The sequence below is a fragment of the Camelus bactrianus genome, chromosome 2, assembly GCF_048773025.1.
Source record: "Camelus bactrianus isolate YW-2024 breed Bactrian camel chromosome 2, ASM4877302v1, whole genome shotgun sequence".
NCBI lineage: Eukaryota > Metazoa > Chordata > Mammalia > Artiodactyla > Camelidae > Camelus > Camelus bactrianus.
In genome coordinates, this window is record NC_133540.1 from 2,831,608 (window position 1) to 2,850,455 (window position 18,848).

Genomic DNA, 18,848 nt, shown 5'->3' on the forward strand with positions numbered 1-18,848 from the left:
GGCTGCCGGGGAAAGGCGGGGGTTGGGCTGGAAACGCAGGTAGCATCTAGTGCCTCCCCATGGACCAGGGAGGTAATTAGCGGACTTCCCCTTGCGAGGGAACACCTGTGACACAAGGCAGCTGCGTGGAGGGCGGCCCCGAACCTCCCCCACACAGTCAGCCGTGTTCCGGAATTCTGAGTGTGGGGAGGTTCCGTCTTCTGTCTGCAGCACACGGGATCTCCTAGGAGCCCTTCGAGTGTCTTCCCCGAGTCCCTCCCAGTGCGGGCTGCCGGGGAAAGGCGGGGGTTGGGCTGGAAAAGCAGGTAGCATCTAGTTCCTCCCCATGGACAGGGGAGGTAATTAGCGGACTACGCCCTGCCAGGGAACACCTGTGACACCAGGCAGCTGCGTGGAGGGCGGCCCCGAACCTCCCCCACACAGTCAGCCGTGTTCCGGAATTCTGAGTGTGGGGAGGTTCCGTCTTCTGTCTGCAGCACCCGGGTTCTCCTAGGAGCCATTCGAGTGTCTTCCCCCAGTCCCTCCCAGTGCGGGCTGCCGGGGAAAGGCGGGGGTTTGGCTGGAAACGCAGGTAGCATCTAGTGCCTCCCCATGGAGAGGGGAGGTAATTAGCGGAATTCCCCTTGCGAGGGAACACCTGTGACACCAGGCAGCTGCGTGGAGGGCGGCCCCGAACCTCCCCTACACAGTCACCCGTGTTCCGGAATTCTGAGTGTGGGGGGTTCCTTCTTCTGTCTGCAGCACACGGGATCTCCTAGGAGCCCTTCGAGTGTCTTCCCCGAGTCCCTCTCAGTGCGGGCTGCCGGGGAAAGGCGGGGGTTGGGCTGGAAAAGCAGGTAGCATCTAGTGCCTCCCCCTGGACAGGGGAGGTAATTAGCGGACTTCCCCTTGCGAGGGAACCCCTGTGACACCAGGCAGCTGCGTGGAGGGCGGCTCCGAACCTCCCCCACACAGTCATACGTGTTCCGGAATTCTGAGTGTGGGGGGGTTCCTTCTTCTGTCTGCAGCACACGGGATCTCCTAGGAGCCCTTCGAGTGTCTTCCCCCAGTCCCTCGCAGTGCGGGCTGCCGGGGAAAGGCGGGGGTTTGGCTGGAAACGCAGGTAGCATCTAGTGCCTCCCCATGGACCAGGGAGGTAATTAGCGGACTTCCCCTTGCGAGGGAACACCTGTGACACCAGGCATCTTCGTGGAGGGCGGCCCCAAACCTCCCCCACACAGTCGGCCGTGTTCCGGAATTCTGAGTGTGGGGAGGTTCCGTCTTCTGTCTGCAGCACCCGGGATCTCCTAGGAGCCCTTCGAGTGTCTTCCCCGAGTCCCTCCCAGTGCGGGCTACCGGGGAAAGGCGGGGGTTGGGCTGGAAAAGCAGGTAGCATCTAGTGCCTCCCCCTGGACAGGGGAGATATTTAGCGGACTTCCCCCTGCCAGGGAACACCTGTGACACCAGGCATCTTCTTGGAGGGCGGCCCCAAACCTCCCCCACACAGTCGGCCGTGTTCCGGAATTCTGAGTGTGGGGAGGTTCCGTCTTCTGTCTGCAGCAACCGGGATCTCCTAGGAGCCCTTCGAGTGTCTTCCCCGAGTCCCTCCCAGTGCGGGCTGCCGGGGAAAGGCGGGGGTTGGGCTGGAAACGCAGGTAGCATCTAGTGCCTCCCCCTGGACAGGGGAGGTAATTAACGGACTTCCCCTTGCGAGGGAACACCTGTGACACCAGGAAGCTGCGTGGAGGGCGGCCCTAAACTTCCCCACACAGTCACCCTTGTTCCGGAATTCTGAGTGTGGGGAGGTTCCGTCTTCTGTCTGCAGCACCCGGGTTCTCCTAGGAGCCCTTCGATTGTCTTCCCCCAGTCCCTCCCAGTGCGGGCTGCCGGGGAAAGGTGAGGGTTGGGCTGGAAAAGCAGGTAGCATCTAGTGCCTCCCCCTGGACAGGGGAGGTAATTAGTGGACATCACCCTGCCAGGGAACACCTGTGACACCAGGCAGCTGCGTGGAGGGCGGCTCTGAACCTCCCCCTCACAGTCACCCTTGTTCCGGATTTCTGAGTGTGGGGGGGTTCCTTCTTCTGTCTGCAGCACACGGGATCTCCTGGGAGCCATTCGAGTGTCTTCCCCGAGTCCCTCCCAGTGCGGGCTGCCGGGGAAAGGCGGGGGTTTGGCTGGAAACGCAGGTAGCATCTAGTGCCTCCCCATGGACAGGGGAGGTAATTAGCGGACTTCCCCTTGCGAGGGAACACCTGTGACACAAGGCAGCTGCGTGGAGGGCGGCCCCGAACCTCCCCCACACAGTCAGCCGTGTTCCGGAATTCTGAGTGTGGGGAGGTACCGTCTTCTGTCTGCAGCACCCGGGATCTCCTAGGAGCCCTTCGAGTGTCTTCCCCGAGTCCATCCCAGTGCGGGCTACCGGGGAAAGGCGGGGGTTGGGCTGGAAAAGCAGGTAGCATCTAGTGCCTCCCCCTGGACAGGGGAGGTAATTAACGGACTTCCCCCTGCCAGGGAACACCTGTGACACCAGGCAGCTGCGTGGAGGGCGGCCCCGAACCTCCCCCACACAGTCACCCGTGTTCCGGAATTCTGAGTGTGGGGAGGTTCCGTCTTCTGTCTGCAGCACCCGGGATCTCCTAGGAGCCCTTCGAGTGTCTTCCCCGAGTCCCTCCCAGTGCGGGCTACCGGGGAAAGGCGGGGGTTGGGCTGGAAAAGCAGGTAGCATCTAGTGCCTCCCCATGGACAAGGGAGATAATTAGCGGACTTCCCCCTGCCAGGGAACACCTGTGACACCAGGCAGCTGCGTGGAGGGCGGCCCCGAACCTCCCCCACACAGTCACCCGTGTTCCGGAATTCTGAGTGTGGGGAGGTTCCGTCTTCTGTCTGCAGCACCCGGGATCTCCTAGGAGCCCTTCGAGTGTCTTCCCCGAGTCCCTCCCAGTGCGGGCTGCCGGGGAAAGGCGGGGGTTGGGCTGGAAACGCAGGTAGCATCTAGTGCCTCCTCATGGACAGGGGAGGTAATTAGCGGACATCACCCTGGCAGGGAACACCTGTGACACCAGGCAGCTGCGTGGAGGGCGGCTCTGAACCTCCCCCTCACAGTCACCCGTGTTCCGGATTTCTGAGTGTGGGGGGGGTCCTTCTTCTGTCTGCAGCACACGGGATCTCCTAGGAGCCCTTCGAGTGTCTTCCCCGAGTCCTTCCCAGTGCGGGCTGCCGGGGAAGGCGGGGGTTGGGCTGGAAACGCAGGTAGCATCTAGTGCCTCCCCATGGACAAGGGAGATAATTAGCGGACTTCCCCCTGCCAGGGAACACCTGTGACACCAGGCAGCTGCGTGGAGGGCGGCCCCGAACCTCCCCCACACAGTCACCCGTGTTCCGGAATTCTGAGTGTGGGGAGGTTCCGTCTTCTGTCTGCAGCACCCGGGATCTCCTAGGAGCCCTTCGAGTGTCTTCCCCGAGTCCCTCCCAGTGCGGGCTGCCGGGGAAAGGCGGGGGTTGGGCTGGAAACGCAGGTAGCATCTAGTGCCTCCTTATGGACAGGGGAGGTAATTAGCGGACATCACCCTGCCAGGGAACACCTGTGACACCAGGCAGCTGCGTGGAGGGCGGCTCTGAACCTCCCCCTCACAGTCACCCGTGTTCCGGATTTCTGAGTGTGGGGGGGTTCCTTCTTCTGTCTGCAGCACACGGGATCTCCTAGGAGCCCTTCGAGTGTCTTCCCCGAGTCCCTCCCAGTGCGGGCTGCCGGGGAAAGGCGGGGGTTGGGCTGGAAACGCTGGTAGCATCTAGTTCCTCCCCATGGACAGGGGAGGTAATTAGCGGACTACGCCCTGCCAGGGAACACCTGTGACACCAGGCAGCTGCGTGGAGGGCGGCCCCGAACCTCCCCCACACAGTCAGCCGTATTCCGGAATTCTGAGTGTGGGGAGGTTCCGTCTTCTGTCTGCAGCACCCGGGTTCTCCTAGGCGCCCTTCGAGTGTCTTCCCCGAGTCCCTCCCAGTGCGGGCTGCCGGGGAAAGGTGGGGGTTGGGCTGGAAAAGCAGGTAGCATCTAGTGCCTCCCCCTGGACAGGGGAGGTAATTAGTGGACATCACCCTGCCAGGGAACACCTGTGACACCAGGCAGCTGCGTGGAGGGCGGCTCTGAACCTCCCCCTCACAGTCACCCTTGTTCCGGATTTCTGAGTGTGGGGGGGTTCCTTCTTCTGTCTGCAGCACACGGGATTTCCTAGGAGCCCTTCGAGTGTCTTCCCCGAGTCCCTCACAGTGCGGGCTGCTGGGGAAAGGCGGGGGTTTGGCTGGAAACGCAGGTAGCATCTAGTTCCTCCCCATGGACAGGGGAGGTAATTAGCGGACTTCTCCTTGCGAGGGAACACCTGTGACACCAGGAAGCTGCGTGGGGGGCGGCCCTAAACCTCCCCCACACAGTCATCCGTATTCCGGAATTCTGAGTGTGGGGAGGTTCCGTCTTCTGTCTGCAGCACCCGGGTTCTCCTAGGAGCCCTACGAGTGTCTTCCCCGATTCCCTCCCAGTGCGGGCTGCCGGGGAAAGGCGGGGGTTTGGCTGGAAACGCAGGTAGCATCTAGTGCCTCCCCATGGAGCGGGGAGGTAATTAGCGGAATTCCCCTTGCGAGGGAACACCTGTGACACCAGGCAGCTGCGTGGAGGGCGGCCCCGAACCTCCCCCACACAGTCACCCGTGTTCCGGAATTCTGAGTGTGGGGGGGTTGCTTCTTCTGTCTGCAGCACACGGGATCTCCTAGGAGCCCTTCGAGTGTCTTCCCCCAGTCCCTCCCAGTGCGGGCTGCCGGGGAAAGGAGGGGGTTGTGCTGGAAACGCAGGTAGAATCTAGTGCCTCCCCATGGACTGGGGAGGTAATTAGCGGACTACCCCCTGCCAGGGAACACCTGTGACACCAGGCAGCTGCGTGGAGGGCGGCCCCGAACCTCCCCCTCACAGTCACCCTTGTTCCGGATTTCTGAGTGTGGGGGGGTTCCTTCTTCTGTCTGCAGCACACGGGATCTCCTAGGAGCCCTTCGAGTGTCTTCCCCGAGTCCCTCCCAGTGCGGGCTGCCGGGGAAAGGCAGGGGTTTGGCTGGAAACGCAGGTAGCATCTAGTTCCTCCCCATGGACAGGGGAGGTAATTAGCGGAATTCCCCTTGCGAGGGAACACCTGTGACACCAGGAAGCTGCGTGTGGGGCGGCCCTAAACCTCCCCCACACAGTCATCCGTGTTCCGGAATTCTGAGTGTGGGGAGGTTCCGTCTTCTGTCTGCAGCACCCGGGTTCTCCTAGGAGCCCTTCGAGTGTCTTCCCCGAGTCCCTCCTAGTGCGGGCTGCCGGGGAAAGGCGGGGGTTGGGCTGGAAACGCAGGTAGCATCTAGTGCCTCCCCATGGACCAGGGAGGTAATTAGCGGACTTCCCCTTGCGAGGGAACACCTGTGACACAAGGCAGCTGCGTGGAGGGCGGCCCCGAACCTCCCCCACACAGTCAGCCGTGTTCCGGAATTCTGAGTGTGGGGAGGTTCCGTCTTCTGTCTGCAGCACACGGGATCTCCTAGGAGCCCTTCGAGTGTCTTCCCCGAGTCCCTCCCAGTGCGGGCTGCCGGGGAAAGGCGGGGGTTGGGCTGGAAAAGCAGGTAGCATCTAGTTCCTCCCCATGGACAGGGGAGGTAATTAGCGGACTACGCCCTGCCAGGGAACACCTGTGACACCAGGCAGCTGCGTGGAGGGCGGCCCCGAACCTCCCCCACACAGTCAGCCGTGTTCCGGAATTCTGAGTGTGGGGAGGTTCCGTCTTCTGTCTGCAGCACCCGGGTTCTCCTAGGAGCCATTCGAGTGTCTTCCCCCAGTCCCTCCCAGTGCGGGCTGCCGGGGAAAGGCGGGGGTTTGGCTGGAAACGCAGGTAGCATCTAGTGCCTCCCCATGGAGAGGGGAGGTAATTAGCGGAATTCCCCTTGCGAGGGAACACCTGTGACACCAGGCAGCTGCGTGGAGGGCGGCCCCGAACCTCCCCTACACAGTCACCCGTGTTCCGGAATTCTGAGTGTGGGGGGTTCCTTCTTCTGTCTGCAGCACACGGGATCTCCTAGGAGCCCTTCGAGTGTCTTCCCCGAGTCCCTCTCAGTGCGGGCTGCCGGGGAAAGGCGGGGGTTGGGCTGGAAAAGCAGGTAGCATCTAGTGCCTCCCCCTGGACAGGGGAGGTAATTAGCGGACTTCCCCTTGCGAGGGAACCCCTGTGACACCAGGCAGCTGCGTGGAGGGCGGCTCCGAACCTCCCCCACACAGTCATACGTGTTCCGGAATTCTGAGTGTGGGGGGGTTCCTTCTTCTGTCTGCAGCACACGGGATCTCCTAGGAGCCCTTCGAGTGTCTTCCCCCAGTCCCTCGCAGTGCGGGCTGCCGGGGAAAGGCGGGGGTTTGGCTGGAAACGCAGGTAGCATCTAGTGCCTCCCCATGGACAGGGGAGGTAATTAGTGGACATCACCCTGCCAGGGAACACCTGTGACACCAGGCAGCTGCGTGGAGGGCGGCTCTGAACCTCCCCCTCACAGTCACCCTTGTTCCGGATTTCTGAGTGTGGGGGGGTTCCTTCTTCTGTCTGCAGCACACGGGATCTCCTGGGAGCCATTCGAGTGTCTTCCCCGAGTCCCTCCCAGTGCGGGCTGCCGGGGAAAGGCGGGGGTTTGGCTGGAAACGCAGGTAGCATCTAGTGCCTCCCCATGGACAGGGGAGGTAATTAGCGGACTTCCCCTTGCGAGGGAACACCTGTGACACAAGGCAGCTGCGTGGAGGGCGGCCCCGAACCTCCCCCACACAGTCAGCCGTGTTCCGGAATTCTGAGTGTGGGGAGGTACCGTCTTCTGTCTGCAGCACCCGGGATCTCCTAGGAGCCCTTCGAGTGTCTTCCCCGAGTCCATCCCAGTGCGGGCTACCGGGGAAAGGCGGGGGTTGGGCTGGAAAAGCAGGTAGCATCTAGTGCCTCCCCCTGGACAGGGGAGGTAATTAACGGACTTCCCCCTGCCAGGGAACACCTGTGACACCAGGCAGCTGCGTGGAGGGCGGCCCCGAACCTCCCCCACACAGTCACCCGTGTTCCGGAATTCTGAGTGTGGGGAGGTTCCGTCTTCTGTCTGCAGCACCCGGGATCTCCTAGGAGCCCTTCGAGTGTCTTCCCCGAGTCCCTCCCAGTGCGGGCTACCGGGGAAAGGCGGGGGTTGGGCTGGAAAAGCAGGTAGCATCTAGTGCCTCCCCCTGGACAGGGGAGGTAATTAGCGGACTTCCCCTTGCGAGGGAACCCCTGTGACACCAGGCAGCTGCGTGGAGGGCGGCTCCGAACCTCCCCCACACAGTCATACGTGTTCCGGAATTCTGAGTGTGGGGGGGTTCCTTCTTCTGTCTGCAGCACACGGGATCTCCTAGGAGCCCTTCGATTGTCTTCCCCCAGTCCCTCGCAGTGCGGGCTGCCGGGGAAAGGCGGGGGTTTGGCTGGAAACGCAGGTAGCATCTAGTGCCTCCCCATGGACCAGGGAGGTAATTAGCGGACTTCCCCTTGCGAGGGAACACCTGTGACACCAGGCATCTTCGTGGAGGGCGGCCCCAAACCTCCCCCACACAGTCGGCCGTGTTCCGGAATTCTGAGTGTGGGGAGGTTCCGTCTTCTGTCTGCAGCACCCGGGATCTCCTAGGAGCCCTTCGAGTGTCTTCCCCGAGTCCCTCCCAGTGCGGGCTACCGGGGAAAGGCGGGGGTTGGGCTGGAAAAGCAGGTAGCATCTAGTGCCTCCCCCTGGACAGGGGAGATATTTAGCGGACTTCCCCCTGCCAGGGAACACCTGTGACACCAGGCATCTTCTTGGAGGGCGGCCCCAAACCTCCCCCACACAGTCGGCCGTGTTCCGGAATTCTGAGTGTGGGGAGGTTCCGTCTTCTGTCTGCAGCACCCGGGATCTCCTAGGAGCCCTTCGAGTGTCTTCCCCGAGTCCCTCCCAGTGCGGGCTGCCGGGGAAAGGCGGAGGTTGGGCTGGAAACGCAGGTAGCATCTAGTGCCTCCCCCTGGACAGGGGAGGTAATTAACGGACTTCCCCTTGCGAGGGAACACCTGTGACACCAGGAAGCTGCGTGGAGGGCGGCCCTAAACTTCCCCACACAGTCACCCTTGTTCCGGAATTCTGAGTGTGGGGAGGTTCCGTCTTCTGTCTGCAGCACCCGGGTTCTCCTAGGAGCCCTTCGATTGTCTTCCCCCAGTCCCTCCCAGTGCGGGCTGCCGGGGAAAGGTGAGGGTTGGGCTGGAAAAGCAGGTAGCATCTAGTGCCTCCCCCTGGACAGGGGAGGTAATTAGTGGACATCACCCTGCCAGGGAACACCTGTGACACCAGGCAGCTTCGTGGAGGGCGGCTCTGAACCTCCCCCTCACAGTCACCCTTGTTCCGGATTTCTGAGTGTGGGGGGGTTCCTTCTTCTGTCTGCAGCACACGGGATCTCCTGGGAGCCATTCGAGTGTCTTCCCCGAGTCCCTCCCAGTGCGGGCTGCCGGGGAAAGGCGGGGGTTTGGCTGGAAACGCAGGTAGCATCTAGTGCCTCCCCATGGACAGGGGAGGTAATTAGCGGACTTCCCCTTGCGAGGGAACACCTGTGACACAAGGCAGCTGCGTGGAGGGCGGCCCCGAACCTCCCCCACACAGTCAGCCGTGTTCCGGAATTCTGAGTGTGGGGAGGTACCGTCTTCTGTCTGCAGCACCCGGGATCTCCTAGGAGCCCTTCGAGTGTCTTCCCCGAGTCCATCCCAGTGCGGGCTACCGGGGAAAGGCGGGGGTTGGGCTGGAAAAGCAGGTAGCATCTAGTGCCTCCCCCTGGACAGGGGAGGTAATTAACGGACTTCCCCCTGCCAGGGAACACCTGTGACACCAGGCAGCTGCGTGGAGGGCGGCCCCGAACCTCCCCCACACAGTCACCCGTGTTCCGGAATTCTGAGTGTGGGGAGGTTCCGTCTTCTGTCTGCAGCACCCGGGATCTCCTAGGAGCCCTTCGAGTGTCTTCCCCGAGTCCCTCCCAGTGCGGGCTACCGGGGAAAGGCGGGGGTTGGGCTGGAAAAGCAGGTAGCATCTAGTTCCTCCCCATGGACAGGGTAGGTAATTAGCGGACTACCCCCTGCCAGGGAACACCTGTGACACCAGGCAGCTGCGTGGAGGGCGGCCCCGAACCTCCCCCACACAGTCAGCCGTGTTCCGGAATTCTGAGTGTGGGGAGGTTCCGTCTTCTGTCTGCAGCACCCAGGTTCTCCTAGGAGCCCTTCGAGTGTCTTCCCCGAGTCCCTCCCAGTGCGGGCTGCCGGGGAAATGCGGGGGTTTGGCTGGAAACGCAGGTAGCATCTAGTGCCTCCTCATGGACAGGGGAGGTAATTAGCGGACATCACCCTGCCAGGGAACACCTGTGACACCAGGCAGCTGCGTGGAGGGCGGCTCTGAACCTCCCCCTCACAGTCACCCGTGTTCCGGATTTCTGAGTGTGGGGGGGTTCCTTCTTCTGTCTGCAGCACACGGGATCTCCTAGGAGCCCTTCGAGTGTCTTCCCCGAGTCCCTCCCAGTGCGGGCTGCCGGGGAAAGGCGGGGGTTTGGCTGGAAACGCAGGTAGCATCTAGTGCCTCCCCATGGAGAGGGGAGGTAATTAGCGGAATTCCCCTTGCGAGGGAACACCTGTGACACCAGGCAGCTGCGTGGAGGGCGGCCCCGAAACTCCCCCACACAGTCACCCGTGTTCCGGAATTCTGAGTGTGGGGGGGTTCCTTCTTCTGTCTGCAGCACACGGGATCTCCTAGGAGCCCTTCGAGTGTCTTCCCCCAGTCCCTCCCAGTGCGGGCTGCCGGGGAAAGGTGGGGGTTGGGCTGGAAACGCAGGTAGCATCTAGTGCCTCCTCATGGACAGGGGAGGTAATTAGCGGACATCACCCTGCCAGGGAACACCTGTGACACCAGGCAGCTGCGTGGAGGGCGGCTCTCAACCTCCCCCTCACAGTCACCCGTGTTCCGGATTTCTGAGTGTGGGGAGGTTCCGTCTTCTGTCTGCAGCACCCGGGTTCTCCTAGGAGCACTTCGAGTGTCTTCCCCCAGTCCCTCCCAGTGCGGGCTGCCGGGGAAAGGTGGGGGTTGGGCTGGAAAAGCAGGTAGCATCTAGTGCCTCCCCCTGGACAGGGGAGGTAATTAGTGGACATCACCCTGCCAGGGAACACCTGTGACACCAGGCAGCTGCGTGGAGGGCGGCTCTGAACCTCACCCTCACAGTCACCCGTGTTCCGGATTTCTGAGTGTGGGGGGGTTCCTTTTTCTGTCTGCAGCACACGGGATCTCCTAGGAGCCCTTCGAGTGTCTTCCCCGAGTCCCTCCCAGTGCGGGCTGCCGGGGAAAGGCGGGGGTTGGGCTGGAAAAGCAGGTAGCATCTAGTTCCTCCCCATGGACAGGGGAGGTAATTAGCGGACTACGCCCTGCCAGGGAACACCTGTGACACCAGGCAGCTGCGTGGAGGGCGGCCCCGAACCTCCCCCACACAGTCAGCCGTATTCCGGAATTCTGAGTGTGGGGAGGTTCCGTCTTCTGTCTGCAGCACCCGGGTTCTCCTAGGAGCCCTTCGAGTGTCTTCCCCGAGTCCCTCCCAGTGCGGGCTGCCGGGGAAAGGCGGGGGTTGGGCTGGAAACGCAGGTAGCATCTAGTGCATCCTCATGGACAGGGGAGGTAATTAGCGGACATCACCCTGCCAGGGAACACCTGTGACACCAGGCAGCTGCGTGGAGGGCGGCTCTGAACCTCCCCCTCACAGTCAACCGTGTTCCGGATTTCTGAGTGTGGGGGGGTTCCTTCTTCTGTCTGCAGCACACGGGATCTCCTAGGAGCCCTTCGAGTGTCTTCCCCGAGTCCCTCCCAGTGCGGGCTGCCGGGGAAAGGCGGGGGTTGGGCTGGAAAAGCAGGTAGAATCTAGTGCCTCCCCATGGACAAGGGAGATAATTAGCGGACTTCCCCCTGCCAGGGAACACCTGTGACACCAGGCAGCTGCGTGGAGGGCGGCCCCGAACCTCCCCCACACAGTCACCCGTGTTCCGGGATTCTGAGTGTGGGGAGGTTCCGTCTTCTGTCTGCAGCACCCGGGATCTCCTAGGAGCCCTTCGAGTGTCTTCCCCGAGTCCCTCCCAGTGCGGGCTGCCGGGGAAAGGCGGGGGTTGGGCTGGAAAAGCAGGTAGCATCTAGTGCCTCCCCCTGGACAGGGGAGGTAATTAGCGGACATCCCCCTGCCAGGGAACACCTGTGACACCAGGCAGCTGCGTGTAGGGCGGCCACGAACCTCCCCCACACAGTCACCCGTGTTCCGGAAATCTGAGTGTGGGGAGGTTCCGTCTTCTGTCTGCAGCACACGGGATCTCCTAGGAGCCCTTCGAGTGTCTTCCCCGAGTCCCTCCCAGTGCGGGCTGCCGGGGAAAGGCGGGGGTTGGGCTGGAAAAGCAGGTAGCATCTAGTTCCTCCCCATGGACAGGGGAGGTAATTAGCGGACTACGCCCTGCCAGGGAACACCTGTGACACCAGGCAGCTGCGTGGAGGGCGGCCCCGAACCTCCCCCACACAGTCAGCCGTGTTCCGGAATTCTGAGTGTGGGGAGGTTCCGTCTTCTGTCTGCAGCACCCGGGTTCTCCTAGGAGCCATTCGAGTGTCTTCCCCCAGTCCCTCCCAGTGCGGGCTGCCGGGGAAAGGCGGGGGTTGGGCTAGAAAAGCAGGTAGCATCTAGTGCCTCCCCATGGACAAGGGAGATAATTAGCGGACTTCCCCCTGCCAGGGAACACCTGTGACACCAGGCAGCTGCGTGGAGGGCGGCCCCGAACCTCCCCCACACAGTCACCCGTGTTCCGGAATTCTGAGTGTGGGGAGGTTCCGTCTTCTGTCTGCAGCACCCGGGATCTCCTAGGAGCCCTTCGAGTGTCTTCCCCGAGTCCCTCCCAGTGCGGGCTGCCGGGGAAAGGCGGGGGTTGGGCTGGAAACGCAGGTAGCATCTAGTGCCTCCTCATGGACAGGGGAGGTAATTAGCGGACATCACCCTGCCAGGGAACACCTGTGACACCAGGCAGCTGCGTGGAGGGCGGCTCTGAACCTCCCCCTCACAGTCACCCGTGTTCCGGATTTCTGAGTGTGGGGGGGTTCCTTCTTCTGTCTGCAGCACACGGGATCTCCTAGGAGCCCTTCGAGTGTCTTCCCCGAGTCCCTCCCAGTGCGGGCTGCCGGGGAAAGGCGGGGGTTGGGCTGGAAACGCTGGTAGCATCTAGTTCCTCCCCATGGACAGGGGAGGTAATTAGCGGACTACGCCCTGCCAGGGAACACCTGTGACACCAGGCAGCTGCGTGGAGGGCGGCCCCGAACCTCCCCCACACAGTCAGCCGTATTCCGGAATTCTGAGTGTGGGGAGGTTCCGTCTTCTGTCTGCAGCACCCGGGTTCTCCTAGGAGCCCTTCGAGTGTCTTCCCCGAGTCCCTCCCAGTGCGGGCTGCCGGGGAAAGGTGGGGGTTGGGCTGGAAAAGCAGGTAGCATCTAGTGCCTCCCCCTGGACAGGGGAGGTAATTAGTGGACATCACCCTGCCAGGGAACACCTGTGACACCAGGCAGCTGCGTGGAGGGCGGCTCTGAACCTCCCCATCACAGTCACCCTTGTTCCGGATTTCTGAGTGTGGGGGGGTTCCTTCTTCTGTCTGCAGCACACGGGATCTCCTAGGAGCCCTTCGAGTGTCTTCCCCGAGTCCCTCACAGTGCGGGCTGCTGGGGAAAGGCGGGGGTTTGGCTGGAAACGCAGGTAGCATCTAGTTCCTCCCCATGGACAGGGGAGGTAATTAGCGGACTTCTCCTTGCGAGGGAACACCTGTGACACCAGGAAGCTGCGTGGGGGGCGGCCCTAAACCTCCCCCACACAGTCATCCGTATTCCGGAATTCTGAGTGTGGGGAGGTTCCGTCTTCTGTCTGCAGCACCCGGGTCCTCCTAGGAGCCCTACGAGTGTCTTCCCCGATTCCCTCCCAGTGCGGGCTGCCGGGGAAAGGCGGGGGTTTGGCTGGAAACGCAGGTAGCATCTAGTGCCTCCCCATGGAGCGGGGAGGTAATTAGCGGAATTCCCCTTGCGAGGGAACACCTGTGACACCAGGCAGCTGCGTGGAGGGCGGCTCTGAACCTCCCCCTCACAGTCACCCGTGTTCCGGATTTCTGAGTGTGGGGGGGTTCCGTCTTCTGTCTGCAGCACCCAGGTTCTCCTAGGAGCCCTTCGAGTGTCTTCCCCGAGTCCCTCCCAGTGCGGGCTGCCGGGGAAAGGCGGGGGTTTGGCTGGAAACGCAGGTAGCATCTAGTGCCTCCCCATGGACCAGGGAGGTAATTAGCGGACTTCCCCTTGCGAGGGAACACCTGTGACACAAGGCAGCTGCGTGGAGGGCGGCCCCGAACCTCCCCCACACAGTCAGCCGTGTTCCGGAATTCTGAGTGTGGGGAGGTTCCGTCTTCTGTCTGCAGCACCCGGGTTCTCCTAGGAGCCATTCGAGTGTCTTCCCCCAGTCCCTCCCAGTGCGGGCTGCCGGGGAAAGGCGGGGGTTGGGCTGGAAAAGCAGGTAGCATCTAGTGCCTCCCCATGGACAAGGGAGATAATTAGCGGACTTCCCCCTGCCAGGGAACACCTGTGACACCAGGCATCTTCGCGGAGGGCGGCCCCAAACCTCCCCCACACAGTCGGCCGTGTTCCGGAATTCTGAGTGTGGGGAGGTTCCGTCTTCTGTCTGCAGCACCCGGGATCTCCTAGGAGCCCTTCGAGTGTCTTCCCCGAGTCCCTCTCAGTGCGGGCTGCCGGGGAAAGGCGGGGGTTGGGTTGGAAACGCAGGTAGCATCTAGTGCCTCCTCATGGACAGGGGAGGTAATTAGCGGACATCACCCTGCCAGGGAACACCTGTGACACCAGGCAGCTGCGTGGAGGGCGGCTCTGAACCTCCCCCTCACAGTCACCCGTGTTCCGGATTTCTGAGTGTGGGGGGGTTCCTTCTTCTGTCTGCAGCACACGGGATCTCCTAGGAGCCCTTCGAGTGTCTTCCCCGAGTACCTCCCAGTGCGTGCTGCCGGGGAAAGGCGGGGGTTGGGCTGGAAAAGCAGGTAGCATCTAGTTCCTCCCCATGGACAGGGGAGGTAATTAGCGGACTACCCCCTGCCAGGGAACACCTGTGACACCAGGCAGCTGCGTGGAGGGCGGCCCCGAACCTCCCCCACACAGTCAGCCGTATTCCGGAATTCTGAGTGTGGGGAGGTTCCGTCTTCTGTCTGCAGCACCCGGGTTCTCCTAGGAGCCCTTCGAGTGTCTTCCCCGAGTCCCTCCCAGTGCGGGCTGCCGGGGAAAGGCGGGGGTTTGGCTGGAAACGCAGGTAGCATCTAGTGCCTCCCCATGGAGCGGGGAGGTAATTAGCGGAATTCCCCTTGCGAGGGAACACCTGTGACACCAGGCAGCTGCGTGGAGGGCGGCCCCGAACCTCCCCCACACAGTCACCCGTGTTCCGGAATTCTGAGTGTGGGGGGGTTGCTTCTTCTGTCTGCAGCACACGGGATCTCCTAGGAGCCCTTCGAGTGTCTTCCCCCAGTCCCTCCCAGTGCGGGCTGCCGGGGAAAGGAGGGGGTTGTGCTGGAAACGCAGGTAGAATCTAGTGCCTCCCCATGGACTGGGGAGGTAATTAGCGGACTACCCCCTGCCAGGGAACACCTGTGACACCAGGCAGCTGCGTGGAGGGCGGCCCCGAACCTCCCCCTCACAGTCACCCTTGTTCCGGATTTCTGAGTGTGGGGGGGTTCCTTCTTCTGTCTGCAGCACACGGGATCTCCTAGGAGCCCTTCGAGTGTCTTCCCCGAGTCCCTCCCAGTGCGGGCTGCCGGGGAAAGGCAGGGGTTTGGCTGGAAACGCAGGTAGCATCTAGTTCCTCCCCATGGACAGGGGAGGTAATTAGCGGACTTCCCCTTGCGAGGGAACACCTGTGACACCAGGAAGCTGCGTGTGGGGCGGCCCTAAACCTCCCCCACACAGTCATCCGTGTTCCGGAATTCTGAGTGTGGGGAGGTTCCGTCTTCTGTCTGCAGCACCCGGGTTCTCCTAGGAGCCCTTCGAGTGTCTTCCCCGAGTCCCTCCTACTGCGGGCTGCCGGGGAAAGGCGGGGGTTGGGCTGGAAACGCAGGTAGCATCTAGTGCCTCCCCATGGACCAGGGAGGTAATTAGCGGACTTCCCCTTGCGAGGGAACACCTGTGACACAAGGCAGCTGCGTGGAGGGCGGCCCCGAACCTCCCCCACACAGTCAGCCGTGTTCCGGAATTCTGAGTGTGGGGAGGTTCCGTCTTCTGTCTGCAGCACCCGGGTTCTCCTAGGAGCCATTCGAGTGTCTTCCCCCAGTCCCTCCCAGTGCGGGCTGCCGGGGAAAGGCGGGGGTTGGGCTGGAAAAGCAGGTAGCATCTAGTGCCTCCCCATGGACAAGGGAGATAATTAGCGGACTTCCCCCTGCCAGGGAACACCTGTGACACCAGGCAGCTGCGTGGAGGGCGGCCCCGAACCTCCCCCACACAGTCACCCGTGTTCCGGAATTCTGAGTGTGGGGAGGTTCCGTCTTCTGTCTGCAGCACCCGGGATCTCCTAGGAGCCCTTCGAGTGTCTTCCCCGAGTCCCTCCCAGTGCGGGCTGCCGGGGAAAGGCGGGGGTTGGGCTGGAAACGCAGGTAGCATCTAGTGCCTCCTCATGGACAGGGGAGGTAATTAGCGGACATCACCCTGCCAGGGAACACCTGTGACACCAGGCAGCTGCGTGGAGGGCGGCTCTGAACCTCCCCCTCACAGTCACCCGTGTTCCGGATTTCTGAGTGTGGGGGGGTTCCTTCTTCTGTCTGCAGCACACGGGATCTCCTAGGAGCCCTTCGAGTGTCTTCCCCGAGTCCCTCCCAGTGCGGGCTGCCGGGGAAAGGCGGGGGTTGGGCTGGAAAAGCAGGTAGAATCTAGTGCCTCCCCATGGACAAGGGAGATAATTAGCGGACTTCCCCCTGCCAGGGAACACCTGTGACACCAGGCAGCTGCGTGGAGGGCGGCCCCGAACCTCCCCCACACAGTCACCCGTGTTCCGGGATTCTGAGTGTGGGGAGGTTCCGTCTTCTGTCTGCAGCACCCGGGATCTCCTAGGAGCCCTTCGAGTGTCTTCCCCGAGTCCCTCCCAGTGCGGGCTGCCGGGGAAAGGCGGGGGTTGGGCTGGAAAAGCAGGTAGCATCTAGTGCCTCCCCCTGGACAGGGGAGGTAATTAGCGGACATCCCCCTGCCAGGGAACACCTGTGACACCAGGCAGCTGCGTGTAGGGCGGCCACGAACCTCCCCCACACAGTCACCCGTGTTCCGGAAATCTGAGTGTGGGGAGGTTCCGTCTTCTGTCTGCAGCACACGGGATCTCCTAGGAGCCCTTCGAGTGTCTTCCCCGAGTCCCTCCCAGTGCGGGCTGCCGGGGAAAGGCGGGGGTTGGGCTGGAAAAGCAGGTAGCATCTAGTTCCTCCCCATGGACAGGGGAGGTAATTAGCGGACTACGCCCTGCCAGGGAACACCTGTGACACCAGGCAGCTGCGTGGAGGGCGGCCCCGAACCTCCCCCACACAGTCAGCCGTGTTCCGGAATTCTGAGTGTGGGGAGGTTCCGTCTTCTGTCTGCAGCACCCGGGTTCTCCTAGGAGCCATTCGAGTGTCTTCCCCCAGTCCCTCCCAGTGCGGGCTGCCGGGGAAAGGCGGGGGTTGGGCTAGAAAAGCAGGTAGCATCTAGTGCCTCCCCATGGACAAGGGAGATAATTAGCGGACTTCCCCCTGCCAGGGAACACCTGTGACACCAGGCAGCTGCGTGGAGGGCGGCCCCGAACCTCCCCCACACAGTCACCCGTGTTCCGGAATTCTGAGTGTGGGGAGGTTCCGTCTTCTGTCTGCAGCACCCGGGATCTCCTAGGAGCCCTTCGAGTGTCTTCCCCGAGTCCCTCCCAGTGCGGGCTGCCGGGGAAAGGCGGGGGTTGGGCTGGAAACGCAGGTAGCATCTAGTGCCTCCTCATGGACAGGGGAGGTAATTAGCGGACATCACCCTGCCAGGGAACACCTGTGACACCAGGCAGCTGCGTGGAGGGCGGCTCTGAACCTCCCCCTCACAGTCACCCGTGTTCCGGATTTCTGAGTGTGGGGGGGTTCCTTCTTCTGTCTGCAGCACACGGGATCTCCTAGGAGCCCTTCGAGTGTCTTCCCCGAGTCCCTCCCAGTGCGGGCTGCCGGGGAAAGGCGGGGGTTGGGCTGGAAACGCTGGTAGCATCTAGTTCCTCCCCATGGACAGGGGAGGTAATTAGCGGACTACGCCCTGCCAGGGAACACCTGTGACACCAGGCAGCTGCGTGGAGGGCGGCCCCGAACCTCCCCCACACAGTCAGCCGTATTCCGGAATTCTGAGTGTGGGGAGGTTCCGTCTTCTGTCTGCAGCACCCGGGTTCTCCTAGGAGCCCTTCGAGTGTCTTCCCCGAGTCCCTCCCAGTGCGGGCTGCCGGGGAAAGGTGGGGGTTGGGCTGGAAAAGCAGGTAGCATCTAGTGCCTCCCCCTGGACAGGGGAGGTAATTAGTGGACATCACCCTGCCAGGGAACACCTGTGACACCAGGCAGCTGCGTGGAGGGCGGCTCTGAACCTCCCCATCACAGTCACCCTTGTTCCGGATTTCTGAGTGTGGGGGGGTTCCTTCTTCTGTCTGCAGCACACGGGATCTCCTAGGAGCCCTTCGAGTGTCTTCCCCGAGTCCCTCACAGTGCGGGCTGCTGGGGAAAGGCGGGGGTTTGGCTGGAAACGCAGGTAGCATCTAGTTCCTCCCCATGGACAGGGGAGGTAATTAGCGGACTTCTCCTTGCGAGGGAACACCTGTGACACCAGGAAGCTGCGTGGGGGGCGGCCCTAAACCTCCCCCACACAGTCATCCGTATTCCGGAATTCTGAGTGTGGGGAGGTTCCGTCTTCTGTCTGCAGCACCCGGGTCCTCCTAGGAGCCCTACGAGTGTCTTCCCCGATTCCCTCCCAGTGCGGGCTGCCGGGGAAAGGCGGGGGTTTGGCTGGAAACGCAGGTAGCATCTAGTGCCTCCCCATGGAGCGGGGAGGTAATTAGCGGAATTCCCCTTGCGAGGGAACACCTGTGACACCAGGCAGCTGCGTGGAGGGCGGCTCTGAACCTCCCCCTCACAGTCACCCGTGTTCCGGATTTCTGAGTGTGGGGGGGTTCCGTCTTCTGTCTGCAGCACCCAGGTTCTCCTAGGAGCCCTTCGAGTGTCTTCCCCGAGTCCCTCCCAGTGCGGGCTGCCGGGGAAAGGCGGGGGTTTGGCTGGAAACGCAGGTAGCATCTAGTGCCTCCCCATGGACCAGGGAGGTAATTAGCGGACTTCCCCTTGCGAGGGAACACCTGTGACACAAGGCAGCTGCGTGGAGGGCGGCCCCGAACCTCCCCCACACAGTCAGCCGTGTTCCGGAATTCTGAGTGTGGGGAGGTTCCGTCTTCTGTCTGCAGCACCCGGGTTCTCCTAGGAGCCATTCGAGTGTCTTCCCCCAGTCCCTCCCAGTGCGGGCTGCCGGGGAAAGGCGGGGGTTGGGCTGGAAAAGCAGGTAGCATCTAGTGCCTCCCCATGGACAAGGGAGATAATTAGCGGACTTCCCCCTGCCAGGGAACACCTGTGACACCAGGCATCTTCGCGGAGGGCGGCCCCAAAACTCCCCCACACAGTCGGCCGTGTTCCGGAATTCTGAGTGTGGGGAGGTTCCGTCTTCTGTCTGCAGCACCCGGGATCTCCTAGGAGCCC